The sequence below is a fragment of the Onychomys torridus genome, chromosome X (assembly GCF_903995425.1).
Source record: "Onychomys torridus chromosome X, mOncTor1.1, whole genome shotgun sequence".
NCBI classification, from domain to species: domain Eukaryota; kingdom Metazoa; phylum Chordata; class Mammalia; order Rodentia; family Cricetidae; genus Onychomys; species Onychomys torridus.
The window spans coordinates 92,221,490-92,239,173 of record NC_050466.1 but is presented as its reverse complement, the minus strand read 5'-3'; the positions used below and the strand labels follow the sequence as shown (position 1 = coordinate 92,239,173).

Sequence of the window (17,684 nt, the reverse complement as noted above, 5' to 3'; positions counted from 1 at the left end):
AAGGGGAATCACAAGCTCTCTTCCCTTCCTTAGCCTTTCTGATCTCAAACAACACTTGACAATTTACCAGTGTAATATATATAATGTCCAAGCTGGTGTTGAACTTCGATGCTCCAATTCCAGCTTCCGCAGTGCTGGGACTACAAGCAAGTGCCATCATAGGGACTGATTTTTTAGTTTTTCTGGTGACTGGCACTTGCAATACTTCTTATTACTCCTATTTTAGAGTGTTGTCTAGTTGCTTAATTGGAAGTCTTAAATATCCTGATAGAAATAAATGCTTTCAAATTGTTATTTATTTTGAGCCGTGTGTGTGTGTGTGTGTGTGTGTGTGTGTGTGTGTGTGTGTGTGAGAGAGAGAGAGAGAGATTTATTTATTCTTTCCTTATCTGTTGTGGTTTTTTTGTTTTACAAGTATGACTATAGAGCACTTTGATACAGTCAACAGTCTTTTACAGCACTTCCTACTTTTTCTTTCTTTGTTTGTTTGTTTTTGATACAGAATCTTAGCATGTAGTCCTGACCGGCCTTGAACTCCCAGGGATACACCTGACTACCTCCCAAGTGCTACGTTTAGAGGAGTATGTTGACACCACCCTGTCTGTCACATACCATTTTTCACAAGCCTTGTTCTCTCTATTCAATATTTGATGTGCTGATTCATAAGGAACAACTTAGTCTCCCCCATTCTTCACTCTCCTTGTTTGCTAAATAGCTATGGTGAGCCAAATGCTGTTTCTCATAGTAATGTTTTGGCTCTCCCCACCCTTTCTTCTGATTGTTCTAGAATTACAATTAATCTTTTACCTTTAAATAATGGTTTTCTGTTTAGTAGTAAAGTTCACGGTGCCTCCATTTCCTTTCCAAGTTTTGTACTATATAAATTACATCTGTATATGTGAGGTACATTAACATGGCTTTCTTTTTATTCCATTAAGTAGTTGTAGGTCAACTTGACGATGAGACTGTTTTCATTGGCATTGGAATTTCTGCCCCCTGTCCTGGAGGGCTTTCTTTAGTCCTTTTGAGATAATTTGCTGATATTGAATTCCTCTTCCTTTTGTTTACCTAGGAAGGAATGCTGTATGTTCTCATTTTTCATGTAGGCCTGTTATCCTGGATAATTTAAATTTTTGTCATTCTTTGTTCAGTTGTTTTGTTTTGTTTTGTTTTGTTTTTATCAAACTGAATGTTTGACCATTATGTAGTTTTTCTTCCGCATGTACACTCTCCTTTTGGGACTTCCATTAAATTTGCTGCTGACTGACTGTAGTTCTTGTAAGATACCTCATGGTTGCGTACAATACTTAAATCTTACCAGTAGTATTATTTATTCTTCACTTTAACTTTCAACAATTTGTGGCAATGTTGAAGATTCCCCATTTTAGCTTCTTTGAGCTGTGAATATATTATATGGTGCAGTGCTTTCGTATATCTAGAGTGTCTTGTTTTCACTGATCGTATTGGAGGCCAGGACCTTACATATGCTAGGCACAGGTTGGACTTGCACACCGCTAATAGTGAAAATCAATTTTACTCTCTTAACTTCTTTGAAGGGCTCATTTTGTTGTGTCCTTGTTTGACACGTCCCTATTTTTGAGCACTGGCACAAGGTTCTGAGGTGACTAAATAATGGCAAAACTTTAGGTTTTTTGTGTTTTGGAGTTTTTTTGTTTGTTTGTTTGTTTTTCGAGAGAGGGTTTATCTGTGATTGTTGTGCCTTTCCTGGAACTCACTTGGTAGCCCAGGCTGGCCTTGAACACACAGAGATCTGCCTGGCTCTGCCTCCCGAATGCTGGATTAAAGGCATGCTCCACCACCGCCCAGCAACTTTAGTTTTAAGTATAAGAATTTGGTGAAATTGCAAGTAGTAGTGTACCTAATTTATATATAGGTTGAAAATCAGCTCAGAAACTCTGTATCTGGGATAATACCTTTTTGGAGGGTGTTACTGTGATAGAGGACTTTCCTAGCATGTGTGTTACCCAGGACATAGCGTTGAAAAAATTGGGGGAGATTATTCAATTCAATCTACAAGCTGTCTATGAAAAAACAATCAAATATTTTCTATACATACTTGATTGGTATGATGGGAGAATCTCATGGGAGATACTTTCCCTTTATATACTATAAATTTGATTGAAATATCATTTTTGCCAGACATTAATTGATGGTTCTGACAGTTCAAATGGAGATTTAATGTTTTAAGTAGCAGATTGTGGAGGAAATTTGCATTCTGCCATCCTTAGTGGCCTTGGGTTCAACCCTTAAGGGTTTTTTTCCGCTCTTGAACTAAAGGTTAATTGATTGACAAGAGGACTACCAGAGAATAGGTTACATTGCATGTGTTTATTTCATTCAGTATGGATGAGAATCAGGCTTGAGACATTATCTAGAAGTACAGGAGTTACTGTTAAGCTCAGAGAGATGACTATTTGATTTATGAAAAGATGTCAATTTCTTTGAGGATAGAAAGGCTTCTATTTCAAATGGGTAAAATATTGACAACAAACTTTTTTCATTTACAAGTAACGTCATTTGGTGGGGAGGTGCTTTTTTAAGAGTCTTTCTCCTTCTGTCTGTATGCCTCCGTCTTTCTCCTCCCTCCTCCCAAACCCCCCTCTCAGACTTCTTTGTAATGTTGAGCTCAGTGTGTTTCCCTACAGTTCAACTGATTTATTAGTATTTTTTTGCACCCCCATTCAACAATCCTGCTTTAGTGTCCTGAACAGCCAGGATACTAAATTTGTCACAGTTCCTGCCCTCTGTCAGTTATCAATCCAGTGAGAGAGATCAGCGTGGACATAGAGAATTCAAGACATTTGATATATATACTCTTTAGGGAAAAGATGTCCAAAGTGCCATGTGGTTCAGAGGAAAATCATTCTTCTAAGACTAAAGATGCCAGAAGTCCAGGTAACCCAATGTCTATCATTAAATCTCAAAGGTTGACTGGTTCGTCACTGAGAGGTTTGGGATGTAATATCTCAAGGGACTGTGAGATGGATCTTAACAGAGAGTACTTTCAGTGAAAAGCATGGACATGGACTGCTGAATTAGAAAATAATTCGTGACATTAGGCCATAAATGTTGTTTAGCTCAGTCCCTTGGCTTTGATTTGTACTATGAGAATTTCCAGCCATGGAGGCTTATGAGGATTCTAGTGTTAGTGCCGAACAGTTAAAGGCAAAAAGTTCTTGTAGTATATATGAAAGGGTCAGCTAGAAGCAACTTACTGGATAACTAGAGGAGAGAAGCAAGAGAAACTAAAAGAAAACTTCATAAATGTTTCAGTGTGCACCCTAGTCTTCTCACTTCTCTTTCTTGCCCGTCCATGGATGTTTACTTACTTCCCATAGAATACGTTACCGGCTTGGCAACAGCCGGACAGCCAGTGCTGCTTCTCAGTGAGAGGCTGAAATAACAACAGAGCTGGTAGCATTCTCATCCCATCTGCTCTACTGTCACTGCAGGTTCTCCAGATTTCACTCCGTTTTCCTTCTACATAAAATGTGAAGGATTTTAAAGAAATACCTAGTCTGTGTTATTTATTGGACCCATTGCTTCGGTGGAGACTTAAAAATGTTTATTGCTTTATTTTTCAAAACACAAATATATACAATGATTGAAAATAGCCAGTGTTGACTGTCTCTTCTCAAGGCAACAGAAAGCCTGGCATGTTGTCATGCATATTAACCCAGCATTGCTTACATGGGAAGATGATCTTGACTTTGAGGCCAGTCTGGGTTTTATGACAAGACCCCATCTCAAACAAAGAAACCAATAAACCTGATTTCTACTTCAGACCTGTACTATTAATTTTTAGGATTCAGGTAATGGATTTATGAACAGGAGAAATAGTAGATGGCTTTTTTTTTTTAAAGAACACCTATGTTAATCACTAACTTGGAGTACTTCAAGGGCAGATTTGAGAAAGGAAGCCCAGAGCTATGCAGGAAAACAGTGAACCTAGGGTTTGGGCCTTGGCATTAGCTAGCCTGTTCTTAGATTGCTTCCATAGTTACTGGTTTAGTTTTTTTTGTTTTGTTTTGTTTTGTTTTGTTTTTTTTCATAGAAGTTAAGATTGCTTAGAATATAAGAGGTTATTGAGTTATTTGTTCAAGTCTATAGAAAAGGCCAGTAATAATATACTGAAAGATGTGTCAGTTACAGTTACTGCTAATAATGGTGTTTCATATGACAGGGATTAAAGAAGAGAGATAAGAACCACTACATCTGTTGAATTGTCAGTGATCTTAACGGGGAGGAAAATTCTTTTCAGAGATTCTCGAGTAAAATCACGTTAGATTTTTTTTCCTGCTAGTCCATGTAGAAAACTAGATGGTTTTTCCAACCACATCCTGATTAGTAATCTATTGCTTTTGCTCTTTGTTCCAAGTTAAAAACTGTTGAAGACTTGCATTACACCTGAATAAAGACATTTTTATAACCACAGAAAAGGCTGCTTTGGAAATGGTCCCAGCAGAACTGAAACTGTTTATAACTGTTTTATAGCTATGTTATTTAATGCCTATACCCAACATGCCGAACATTGGTTAAACCATGCCATGCTTAATTTCCAGGGTTTCCATGAAGATATATGTACAGCATATCACAGGCACTCTAATTAAAACTTTGTTAGTTCTTGGGACACTCAACGCATGAGAGACAGAAACAACTGCACAGTTTGGTGCTCAGGACTTCATGGATCCAGCCAGCAACCTGGAGTGGTGCTCCTCTGAAGAAATCCTACTCGGATGGATATAATACAACCTGCTAAGTGTATTATAGCACTTCGCAGGTTGCATTATCATTGTCCGTGGCCATGGCTCTCGTCTGTCAAACTAAGTCCTTAAGGGCAAGGATGGTGCCTTATTCATCTTTGCAGTGCCTAAACCAGTGCACATTGTAGGCCTCATTAAATGTTTGTTGAATGAAAAAATGAATCATCAACAGACATTAATTGGGCGCCTGCTCTGTGATCTCCCTGGGCTCAGCTTGTTCCTGCCAGTTGCCTACAGCATCCAAGGTCTCTTCAGCATTCTTCTGAAGCTTCATCCTGTCTTCTCAGTCTTGGAATGGGGACTGTTCTGTGTAGTGTAATGATAGTGAATGTACTTTATCTTGTGGACAATTTCCAATCGACTGATCATGTGTGTCTCAATTGTGTTTTACATAGAGGATTCTATAGCAAGTTCTAATCTATGCTGTGGGGAAAAAAGGAAGAATAGAAGCCCAAATGCCATAATGTCATATTTGATCATGTGTTTTCTATGAAACATTCCGTTTATTTGCCTGTGTTTTGGAATTGCCTGCTTTTAGGTGTTGTGTGGCTCCTGTTGTTACTATAACTGCCGCCAATTACTCCCTAGGTGGACCACAGTGAGCATTGAGTAAAAAGCTTCATCCTTGCAATATGGGGTCCGCTGTTATGGTTGGTATTCAGTTTGTCCTTTTCATCTTTGCCCAGCTCTCCCCTTAACTACATTTATTTTTTGTCCCCAATATAAAAGCAAAGCCCTTTTCTTTTCATGTTTCTTCTCACCAGCTTGATACTGTACAAATTCTTATCCTGATAGTGAAATGTTTCACTGAAGTTCACCCAGTGATTGAGTAAAACCAAAACTTATTTTAAGCCACAGTCATTCTAGGGTTTCCCCCTGCTTTGCAGCCCCTTAACTACATTCATAGGTAGGCTTCCACGGTTCTGGCTACCAACTACTAAACTTATATTTCCTCTTTTAATGTTTATTTAATTTCTATTATCCCTTGAGAAATCTTTCTGTTAACGTATGTGACAAAGAGAATACACGTTAATGAACCCTTTCAGCTCCCTACAGTGAGTCATATATTCACCCTTTTACTGTGGGAGAATGAAGGCCTGGGTGATACATACGACAGTAAGAGGGTGTGTTAGTTACTTTTCTTCGGCTTTGAGCAAAAATGTTATGCCCAAAAGCAAACTGAGGAGCAACAGCTTTAGTTTTTGCTTTTAGATCCGGAAGGATATATTCCACCATTGGCATGGCAGGGATTACACAGCAACAAGCAGGGGAACATGGCTTCAGGATCAGGAGTTGGAACCAAAGCAGGAAGTGAGGCAAACTAGAAAACCTTCATCTTGCCCCTAGTAGCATCCCTCTGGAGACATTCCACCGCTCAGAGGTCCCATAACATTTCCCAGAGGTGCCACCAACTGAGGACCAAGTGTTCAAATACATAAACCTAGTGGGACAGTGCTCTTTCAAACCACCCTGCTGGGTAAAACCTGCATCTTGGTAGGACATGGTAACGCTAGAGCGTACAATTGACTAGGGCCTCCAGTAACTACAGAAAAGAATCAACAGCTGTTGTCACAATTACCACTTGGTTTCCTTGGTTGAGGATAGGGCAGATAGGAAGAAAAGACTTCCACAGAAGTGGATTAAATGGTCTTGCAAGTATTTGAGATCCAGAGTAGATCCTAAGAACCATTATTATGAGGAACATGCATGTTTTTTTTCTCTTTATTTGAAACAAGATCTGTCCGGGTAGTCCATGGCACAAACTGGATGTTGAGTGCTGAGGACGTAGGACAGTGGTAAGCATTTGCCTAGCAAACATCAGACATGTAAGGTTCCATCCCCAGTATGCCCTGGAGTGAGTTTACAAGTGCATAGTTCATCAATCAGATCAGGGTACATGAGAGTTAGCTGACTTTGCTGTGTAGCCCTGATTCTCTTTCTTTCATTCTCAACGTGCAGTCTTTAGGCCCCAGGGTTTCTCTCTGTGTCCCTGGCTGTCCTGAAACAAGACCCGTGATAGACTAGGGGAGAATGAAAAAACCAACAAGGTTTCCCAACAGCTGGTAGTGCCGACCAGAATACAGAAGGGTTGTTTTTTCATTCCCTCCTGAGAGCTGTCGCTGCTATACTCTAGACAGCACCCATCATGCTACACCCAAGGATAAACAACCACAGTAGACCCTCTCATTCCGCTTCATCTTCAGCTACTAGAATTTGTTTGGGGTAAATATTGACTAAAGTGAATTCCCAGGACACATTTAAGTCAAGCTTTATGTCTTACCTGTGTCTTGCCTAACAGAATTTTTATTCTCTTCCCCCACCCTGATGTGTTTCAGGAATCTGTCTAGAAATGGATCCGTTAAAAACTGCGTTGTGGATCAACATTCAGTGAATGTTGGGAATGGAACTCATGTTGCCCAAAGAGGATGTCGAGGAATGTTGCAATATGCCTGGTGCAAATCACAACTTGGGATCTCTGATAATTGTGAATGAAATTAGAAGGCAACTGATTGTTTCCCCCCCAGATACAAAGAGTGAAGGAAATGTAGTGAATGAGCTCTCTGTCTTCTGCGGAGCACACAATGTGCCTTCATATACCCTTAGCTTTTCAGTATCTCATCACTTTGAATGTCACTGCTTTTATGGAGATTTCTATTTACCGGGTTGGCCGACGACATGCTTTCAATTCTATCTGGTAGATGTTAAAAGGCTCAAGGAGCAGAAATAGCACAAGACGGACTGAAGAGCTGAGTGGCAATGTAGACTGGAGGGACCATATCCAGGAGACAGTGTCCCATCCATCCTCCGAGCTGCCGTAGCCGTAAACTGTCAATCTGGCACCTGATACGTGTCGGTCTGAAATGCATGATGGGAGATCCAAAATGTTAGGAACTGCTGCTTTGGAGAATGATTATAAAATCTTCTTTTTATATTAGAGGTTTGGAGGTTGTAAACTCCCAGTTTCACATTATTTTCCATGAGTTTGAGGATTTTTTTGTTCCGTTCTTTGACACAGGGTTTTGTGTGTAGCTTTGCGCCTTACCTGGAAGTTGCTGTGTTGACCAGGTTGGCCTCGAACTCACAGAGATCAGCCTGCTTCTTGCCGCCCCTCCCCGCCCAGTGCTGTGATTAAAGGCGTGCCCAACAACCACCCATCTGGGTTTGAGGATTCTCCCCATTATCAGCTCACTGAAAGGTTTGATGCTCTCATGATGTTGCCACCTTAGTGGGTCCAGTACCTGAAGGAGCAAGAAAGCCAGCACCCAGTCGGCAATAATGTGGCCTTTTGAATGTAGATCATTGAAAAAACAACTTGACTAAATCAGACTTTAAATATATTTCTATGTCATGTTCTTTGATAAATACAATGTAAAGCCTCCATAGAATATGTACTTTATTGCATTTATTTAGTTTCTACCATATTACTGTCCTTTTGGACCTTGCCCATTTTTTTCTTTATACCATGTAACATGTCTTGGAAAATAAATTTCTACTAATGAATTCTTTCATTTGAAGACTTCTTGGGCCATCATAAAGGTGCTTTTGAGTTACTCGCAATACGGTTGTATAAACAACAGTACTACCAATAGTGAATAAATGTGAATATTTTTTAAACAATTAGCATATAACCTCTTTTTGTAAGGTTCTACTACTTTCAATAGTAATGTGTCTTGAAATTTTTAATTTATAGCCTCCACAAAAGTTACTCTGGTGCTAGTATCTATAACACCAGATGTAGATAAATATGTAGACATATATCTTTAGTTCATGCAGAAGTTTCTGTCACTTTAGGCATTGGGGTTTGTTGTTTTATGCAGACGATCTGTGTTGTCCTTACTGGCCTTGAATTGTGCAGTAGAATTACAAATACATGCAGTGATACCCAGCAGTGGGGGGGTCTTTTTTATTCAATCTCTTTTTAACTCTAAATGTGAGAACAACTGATTTATTCTACATACATAGCTGAAGTTCTGGTTTCTAGAAGGTCAAATAAGCAGAGCCCTGCAATGCATAGAATTGAGACTGCTTTGACTTCCTACATGTAATTAGATGCACCATTGCTGTGACATGCATCATTAGAGCAATTCCTTATTACTGAGTAGTGAGCTCATTGTGTAGGAGGACAATTTGAGTTGCATTAGCTAGTTGTTGAACATGTGAACAAAGATGTGTAAGAAGAAGATTTTTTAATATTCATTTTAATTATCTTTATGTGTATGCACAAGAGTACCAGACCTGTGGAGGCTGAATGCCAGAGGTACCAGGTTTGTGTTTTCAGTTTTGATGTTTACTTATCAGTGTTTTTGAATCATAGATTATTGTCTGGTATGTTATATATCTTAACCTTTAGGAATAGTTTCATGAGGGAAGTTTATATTTCATGTTGTATATATGTATTGTTTTTATTTTTTTCCCTGGGGGATATCAAACCGTAGGCCAAATACATGCTAAACGTGTGGTCTACCACTGAGCTGCACTCTCAATACTCTGTAACAGCTGTGTCCTAGAACTCACTGTGTAGACCAGGCTGGCCTTGAACTCACAGAGATCTGCCTGCCTGTGCCCCTTGAGTGCTGGGATTAAAGGTGTCCCCCACCACCGCCTATCTAATAAATAATTATTATAAAGAGACACAGTTGAAGTACAAAAATACGCCTATGTAGTTATGCCATTTATTGACAAGTCTTTCTTTTCTATTGAACAGCTTTTGCACCTTTACCAGCCGGCAATTGACCATAGTTTTACAGAGTATTCGGGCTGCCAAACTGATACCATTATCCAGTTCCTCTACCTCCGTATTGCTAGAATTAATAAATTAATTCATTAGTTAGTGAAAGTGAAGTTATGTGTAGTGAAGATAGCTAGAGCTGTTTCACTGAGTAATCCTGTCTTGAGAAACCAAAAAACAAATAAGCAAAGAGACAACAGCCTCCCCAGCATGAAATCCAGTTTGTTCCAAGTTCGTTACATTGTAAGCATTTATAGAACAAACTGTAGGCCAAAGTTTTCTCTTCTTCTTAATTTGTGCTTCACACACCTTCTTGCTTAAAATATCTACAAACCAACCACCACCAGCACCCCACCTACACACACATATCAGTACATTCTTGGGAGCACATGTACATATGCATATATTCTTTGGACAGTATTTCATGTACTCCAGGTGAGCCTTGAACTTCTGGCCCTACTGCCTCAACCTCCCTGATGCTAGGATTACTGGAAGGTGTCACCATCACGAGTTTATTCAGTGCTGGGGAGCAGGCCCATGACTTCACTCATGCTAGCCAACAAATCAGATACAGCTCCACTTCCTGGTGTTATTTTTAATGTCATTTTGTTCCTTTGTTTGGGCTTTCATTCTTTAATTTTGTCTTTTTCTTATATAATTTTTTTTTTGACATGGGATCTCTCCTGGTTGGCCTAGAACTTGCTAAGTAGACTAATTTAGCCTCTAACTCCTTAGAGATCTGTTTTTTGTCTCCCAATGACTCCAGTTAAAGGCATACAGCACCACACGCCAATACTTAAATATTCTTTTGAGGCTCTTGGTTTTTGTTGGTGGTGGTTTTTGTTTTTTGTTTTTTTGTGTCTTTTTAGTGGGTTTTCACTGTGTGTCCCAGGCTGGTCTGGAATTCATGGCAGCCCTTCCGCCTTAGCCTCTTGATTGAGTTCTAGAGATCCAGCACAGGTTCTTAGTCTTGGGCAAGTATCTTTTCCCCCTCAGATATCATTGCCACTTTTTTAAAAGTTCTAAGGTATGCCGGGTGGTGGTGGCGCATGCCTTTAATCCCAGCACTTGGGAGGCAGAGCAAGGTGGATCTCTGTGAGTTCAAGACCAGCCTGGACTACCAAGTGAGTTCCAGGACAAGCACCAAAACTCCACAGAGAAACCCTGTCAGAAAAAAAAAAAAAAAAAAAAAAAAAAAGTTCTAAGGTACAATCCTAAATTCTTTGGAAAATGTTTTAATTTTCCATTGTAACTATTTGAAGTTAGAATTGTTTCCTAAGCAGTGGCATAGCTATTCCATACATGCTTATATCTTACATTGTCATTTTCATTCAGTTGAAGATATTTTCTAATTGCTCCAGAGATTTAATGCTTCTCTCATGTGATGTTTAATAGTATATTATTAGCCGGTCGGTGATGGCGCACACCTTTAATCCCAGCACTCTGGAGGCAGAGCCAGGCGGATCTCTGTGAGTTCAAGGCCAGCCTGGGCTACAGAATGAATTCCAGGAAAGGCACAAAGCTACACAGAGAAACCCTGTCTTCAAAAACAAAAACAAAACACCAAAAAAAATGTGTATTATTTTCTAACTGCCCATTATAGACTTTCTGTGTATCTGCTATTGACTTCTCCCCTCCCCACCCCGCTTGGTTCTTTTGGGTTTTTTGGTTTAGAGATCTGCTTGTCCTTTGCTGGGATTAAAGGCATGATCCACCCTCGCCTGGCTTCTGCTATTTATTTATGAGGAAAAAGGTGGTTTGGCTTATTGACTATTTCATACACTACTGAAACCAATATGCATTCTCTCCTTTGATAGCAGTGTTTGTGTTTTCTATAGCCTTACACAACTTTTTCTGCTTTTATAATCATTCTTTTTTTGAATTTTATATATTTATTTAGGTAGATGAAAGTTTTCTCTTGCTTATATGTCTGTTCATCACATATGTGCCTGGACCCTGTGGAAGTAAGAAGATCCGCTAGAACAGGAGTTCCATGTGTGGCCACTGTGTGGGTGCTGGGAATCAAACTTGGGTCCTCTGCAAGAGCAGCCAGTGCTCTTCACAGCTGAGCCATCTCTCCAGCCCCTAGAATCATTCTTTGTAATTCAATGTTTCGGTATTTATATGTATGCACTTATAGTGTGTGTGTGTGTGTGTGTGTGTGTGTGTGTGTGTGAGAGAGAGAGAGAGAGAGAGAGAGAGAGAGAGAGAGAGAGAGAGAATGAGGGTGTGCAGGCACCACAGTGTTTGTGTGTGTGTGTGTGCAAGTGAAAGGACAACTTTCCAAACTCAGTTCCCTCCTTCCACCAAATTAGAGATCGAACTCGGGTTGTCGGGCTCACATGGGAAGTCCTTTTACAAGAGCATCATGTATCTTGCCAACCTCTTCCTACTTCTGGTATCAGTTACTGTGTACTATTCAAATTTCAAAGAATACCTTTCACTTCGATCAATTTTTTCATGTATTTCAGAGGTATTTTTCAGTGTACATCCATTTGAAATTGTTGTCATATTGAAGTGACCATTCACTCATTATGTAATGTCCTTCTCTTCGACAGTTTTCCTTTTTTTTTTAATTTTATATACATTGGTGTTTTGCCATGGGTGTTGGGTTCCCTGGAACTGAAGTTACAGACAGTTGTGAATTGCCATGAGGGTACTGAGAAAGAACCTGGGTCCTCTGGAAGAATATTCAGTGTTCTTAACTACCGAGCCATCTCTCCAGCCCCAGTTTTCCACTTTGTTACATCTGTCTCCCTAATATATCCACATCACTCTTCTGTTGACTACTGCTTGTATGGCGTACCTTTCCCATCAGTTTGTGCATAATCTATACATATTTTCCTATTTAAAGTAGGATTATTATGGAAATCATATCATTGGTTCTTTACAGGGGTGTTGAGACAGGGTTTCTCTGTATAGCTCTGGTTGTCCTGGAACTTGCTCTGTGCACTAGGCTGGCCTTGAACTCACAGAAAACTGCCTGCCTCTGCCTCCCAAGTGCTGAGATTAAAGGCATGTGCACAGTTGGCTTTGGTTCTTTTTATTTTTAATCAAAGCTGATAACTAAAGACGGGAGAATAATTATCAGTAAATATATGGGTTGATCTTTACTGTCATAGCATGTAGAAAAATAATGAAGTGAAATGTACAAGACTGGGCTGGGGATGGAGCTTAGTTGATGGAGTTGTTACCTAGCATGCAGGAAGCCCTGGCCTGGATGCCCAGAACCACATAAACCAGGCATCTTTTGTAACCCCTGCACTCAGAGGCTGAAAGCAGGCAGTTCAGAGGCATTCTCAAGTTTATAGCCATTAGAGCCTTGAATATGTGTTAATGTTTAATCTCCCATGAACCACAATTTTCATTCCTAGGTGAGAAAACAGTCTTGCTGTTCATCAGGAAAATAGTCGATTTCATTTATTTATTTATTCTCTCACTTTAATTATTTCTTGCCTTCTACTAAAGTTAGTCTTAGTTTGTTTCTAATTCCATGGGGTGTACAGTTTATTTCACACACACCCTCTCTTTTGTTGGTTTTGTTTTTGTTTGTTTGTTTGTTTGTTTTTTGAGACAGGGTTTCACTGTATAGCTTTGGAGCCTGTCCTGAATCTCGCTCTGTAGACCAGGTTGCCCTCGAACTCACAGAGATCCACCTGGCTCTGCATCCCAAGTGCTGGGATTAAAGGCATGCACCACCACTGCCTGGCTCAGCTCTCTTTTTTGTAGTGTTTATTTCTGTGACTTTCCCTTTTATAATTTTATTTCTTCCATTTCAGAGGCTGTGATATGTTGTGTTTACATTTTCGTTCGTCTCCAGATAGTTTGAACTTACATTTGATTTCTGCTGTGACCCACTGACAATGATTGTGTCATTTGCATGTATTTGTAAATTTTCCAAACTTCTCCCTGTTACAGTTTCTCATTTTAAGGTCTGAGGCATTATTTTAAGGTATTTCATTCTTCCTAACTTTGTTGAAACTGTGGCCTTGCATGTAATCCGTCCTATGGCATCTTCTGTATGAGCTTTATAAAGTGTGTATGCTTCTAGTGGTGGAATGTTCTGCACTAGCATTGTTCTGTCAGGACTTCCTTGAAATTCATAATTTGGATCAATCTTTTAGGAGCTACTATCTGTCACTTTAGGTCCTATTTTCTGCATTTCAACCGAGTCCAAACATATTGTGCTCCTTTTGGCTACATTTTCCACTTGGGTAAAATCACTCTGTTAATTCTAGTCCATGGTCCAGAGTGCCAGGAGCATTTGTTTTGTTTTGTTTTGTTTTTGTTTTTCGAGACAGGGTTTCTCTGTAGCTTTGTGCCTTTCCTGGATCTCACTCTGTAGACCATGCTGGCCTCGAACTCACAGAGATCTGCCTGCCTCTGCCTCTGCCTCCCAAGTACTGGGATTAAAGGCGTGTGCCACTACCGCCCGGCTGGCCAGGAGCATTATATATATATATGATATCTGTTCAAAAGAGAGCATTTTGTTCCTTGCGATGGCTTTTCTTGATTGTCAGCTTCACTAGATAGCAGATAAACCTCAGCGCCTGTCTTTGAGGCTGATTCCAAAGCCATTTAACTGGGGATGGAATGTTCATTTTGCATGAGTTGAAAGTCTGAGTTGCAGTAACAAGGAGAAAGTATGCTGAGAGCCAGAGTTCATCTCTCTGCTTCCTAACGTTGGGCACGATGTGATCAGCCATCTTATACCCCTGTCTTCATGACTTCTCTGATGTTGCTCCTTGTCAATTATTTGGTTGCAGTGTAGAGGAAAGTTTACTAACATGCTCCCTGATATCATCAACAATTAGTGTGTCCTTGTCATGCTCCAACTTGGAGGTCGCAATTTGTTTTTTGTTGTTGTTTTGAGACAGATTTCTCTGTAGACCATGCTGGCCTTGAACTCCCTGTGCTTCCCAAGTGCTAGGATTGAAGGCATGTGCCGCCACACCCATCAAGTTCTTTAATGCTGTACACGCACAGATACCTAAGAGGACGCAGTAGGCCATAGTGAACATGTGTCCCCTATCGGGGGCTTCCTGATAACCAGCAGGTAGCGAGGCATTGCCACTAACTGCCTTTCCATTGGCCACCAAAGAGTGTCACCTTTTTCTCAGTTGCCATGATGACTTTTTTTAAGAGCAGTTTTCCCAGTTTTAATCTTCCTGCTTTTCCAGATTTTCTTTCAGCATTTTGTAGATATCTTACTTTCTTCAGGACTCCAAATGTCTTCTGAGAAGACTGATGTGCTTTGCTATTGCTAATTTCAAAATTCTGTCTTGTCCTTGACCTTTAAGAATTAGTATGGGCTACTTTGAGTTCGTCTTATGCCCTTGGGGGTGGAAAATGGGGAAATAGGATATATAGCTGCCTTCTGAGATGGGATAGGCAGGCTTTGTCTTTGAAGTTTGTCAATTTTCCTTTTGCAGTGCTAAGTATAATATCCAGGGTCTCATTCCTGCTAGGCAAGTGCTCTGCACTTAACTCTGTCAAGTCTCTGCAGGGACTGAAATGTGCTTGCGGCTGCAAGGGAATGAATAAAAACAGACACAAAGAAAGAATTTGGTTCAGATGGACTGGAGAAGTCATAGCATCCTGGAAACTTACAATTCTTATGCCATAGTCCAGGCAAGAAAGTTACAGGCCACCACAAAGTAAGACCTAATTAGAGCTCTTTATTTGCTGGCAACCAAGAGCAGGCTCTTGCCACGCAGAACACTTGGCACTGAAGTTCATGGTTACAATGTTTATAAAGGCAAAATCCACAAACCCCACAATGATGTCATCATCAGTTGCAGGTCAAGGGAACCTTGTAGCATTTGCTTTGGAAAAACACGTCAGTTGTTTTGGTTATACATCTGGGCCATCATCTAGAGTCTGAATATGTTACTAAAGCAGATGTGGCTGTTGGTGGAGACATGTAAACAAAGCCTTTTTTACAAGGTTAGTTCATGCTCATCATGGTAGAAAGCATGACCGGCATGGCACTGGAGCAGTAGCTAAGAGCTTACATCCCAATCTGTGTGCGCACAATTGTGTGTGTGTGTGTGTGTGTGTGTGTGTGTGTATGTAACAGCATTTGCTGGAAGCAGCAAGGTTGAAAGCAACATTGAAGGAAACAGTCATCTGCAAGGGGCAGTAAAGAAACCAACAAGGCTACTCCATGGTTAGAGGGAATGAATTTATTGTAGCTAAAATAACCAAAGGCATCTGAGATGTCTGCCATGGATATCTTGCAGGGACTGAGAGGAGCAGAGAGGAAAGGCTGGGAGATAGGCAGGCTGGCAACTGCCATGGCTATGAGAACAGAGAAGACCAGGGAAAAAATGGGAGAGTCCTGCCAATTAGAACAGCCTATGTTGCAGTGGGAGGAGGGCGTTTTAGCTGGAACAGCCTGGACCTAGTGTGGGGCTCTGAACTGTTGGAGGTTTGTTGGAGTTAATAGAGAACTCGGTTCCGGAGGTTGGGGAGCTGTAGGAGCAGATAAGAAGGGAATGGCTTTTCCGGGCAAACATTCCTCAGAAACCCACTTAACAAGGTTTCTAAGGAATGCTGAGTGTTTACAAGGTCAGAGTCCAGCCTGAGCTGAGCCCAGATTGCCATCCTGGGGGGTTGGGACCTGACATTATCCTCTCTAAATGTTGGAAGAATCATGTCAATAACAGAAATTTGTGATTATGTATGCTACTGTAGGTCTCTGTGGGGTCGATAAAGTAACTTCTTCCCCTGGAAAACTCTGGTTTAAAAAAAAGTTCTAGACGAAGATTCCTTATCTCTTCCCACCATGTTTAATGTGTTTGATAAAGGAAGAGCACAGCTCTTAATCCCAGCACTCAGGAGGCAGAGCCAGGCAGATCTTTGTGAGTTCGAGGCCAGCCTGTTCTACAGAGTGAGATCCAGGACAGATGAGACACAGAGAGATGTGGTTAGATAGGTCAGGCTCATGAGTGATTTAAATGACCCCAAGAGTCACGTTCTTTTTTTTTTGGGGGGGGGGTTGAGACAGGGTTTCTCTGTGTAGTTTTGGTGGCTTTCCTGGATCTCGCTCTGTAGACCAGGCTGGCCCCAAACTCACAGAGATACGCCTGCCTCTACCTCCAGAGTGCTGGGATTAAAGGCGTGCGCCACCGCCACCCGGCCCAGGTTCTTTTCTTTAATGTTGTACCCCCCAACTCCAGGTGTGGAAGGGCTATGGATTATAGCTAGGGCCTTCCTTCCTTCCTTCCTTCCTCCCTCCCTCCCTCCCTCCCTCCTTCCCTTCCTTCCTTCTTTTCTTCCTCTTTTTGGCTTTTTTAGACCAGGTTTCTCTGCCAGCCAGGTGACGGTGGGACACATCTTTATTCCCAGCACTCAGGAGACAGAGGCAGGCAAATCTCATGAGTTCGAGGCTAGCCTGGTCTACAGAGTGAGTTCCAGGACAGCCAGAGCTGCTACAGAGACAGACCTTATCTAGGAAAAAAAAAAAAAAAAAAACAGATGGGTTTTCTCTATTTAGTCGGGCTTTCCTGGAGCTTGCTGTGTAGTTCAGGCTGGCCTCTAACAGAGAGATGTTCCTGCTCCTGCCTCCCAAGTGCTGGAACTAAAACTATATGCCACCACGCCTGGCTCTAGTCTGTTAATTCTAGCTGGTGCTAGAAGCAGGTTAAGAGCTAGTCCCCTTCAGCTATGTCTGTGTGTGTGTGTGTGTTGGGTGGTGGTGGTGCAAGTTTTTTTAATTATTATTAAAATTTTTTCATTTTACATACCAACCCCAGTTCCCCCTCCCTCCCCTTCTCCCGCCTCCTCACCTCCCTCCCACTCTATCCCCATCCACCCCTCAGAGTGGTAAGGTAGTCAACAAAGTCTGGCATACCAAGTTGAAGGAGAGCCTAGCCCCTCCCCATTGTATCAAGGCTGAGCAAGGTATCCCGCCACAGGGAATGGATTCCAAAAAACCAGTTCATGCACCTGGGATAAGTCCTGGTCCAGATCAAGCCACACAACTGTCACCCACATTCAGCGTCTAGGTCGGTCCCATTCAGTTTCTGGAGCTGTCAGTCCAGAGTCAGTGAGTCCCAAATAGCACTGGTCAACTGTCTCTGTGGGTTTCCCCATTATGATCATGACCCCCTCTTCTTTTTTTTTTTTTTGAATGCTGAATGCCGTTTATTGAAGCAGGGAGGAGGTCT

General features: G+C 41.1%; 1 long non-coding RNA gene across 4 annotated transcripts in view; it reads left to right on the top strand.

Annotated features, from left to right (window-relative positions):
- LOC118574565 overlaps positions 1 to 7,855 on the top strand; it is a 51,142-nt gene extending 43,287 nt beyond the window's left edge. For 2 of the 4 annotated variants that reach the window (XR_004943739.1, XR_004943740.1), the window contains 2 exons: positions 5,373 to 5,434; positions 7,121 to 7,855. This is a non-coding gene — a long non-coding RNA (uncharacterized LOC118574565). The remainder of the gene's footprint in view (positions 1 to 5,372; positions 5,435 to 7,120) is intronic. The other 2 variants (XR_004943738.1, XR_004943741.1) reach the window with 1 other exon arrangement.
- Positions 7,856 to 17,684: the final 9,829 nt, after the last annotated feature.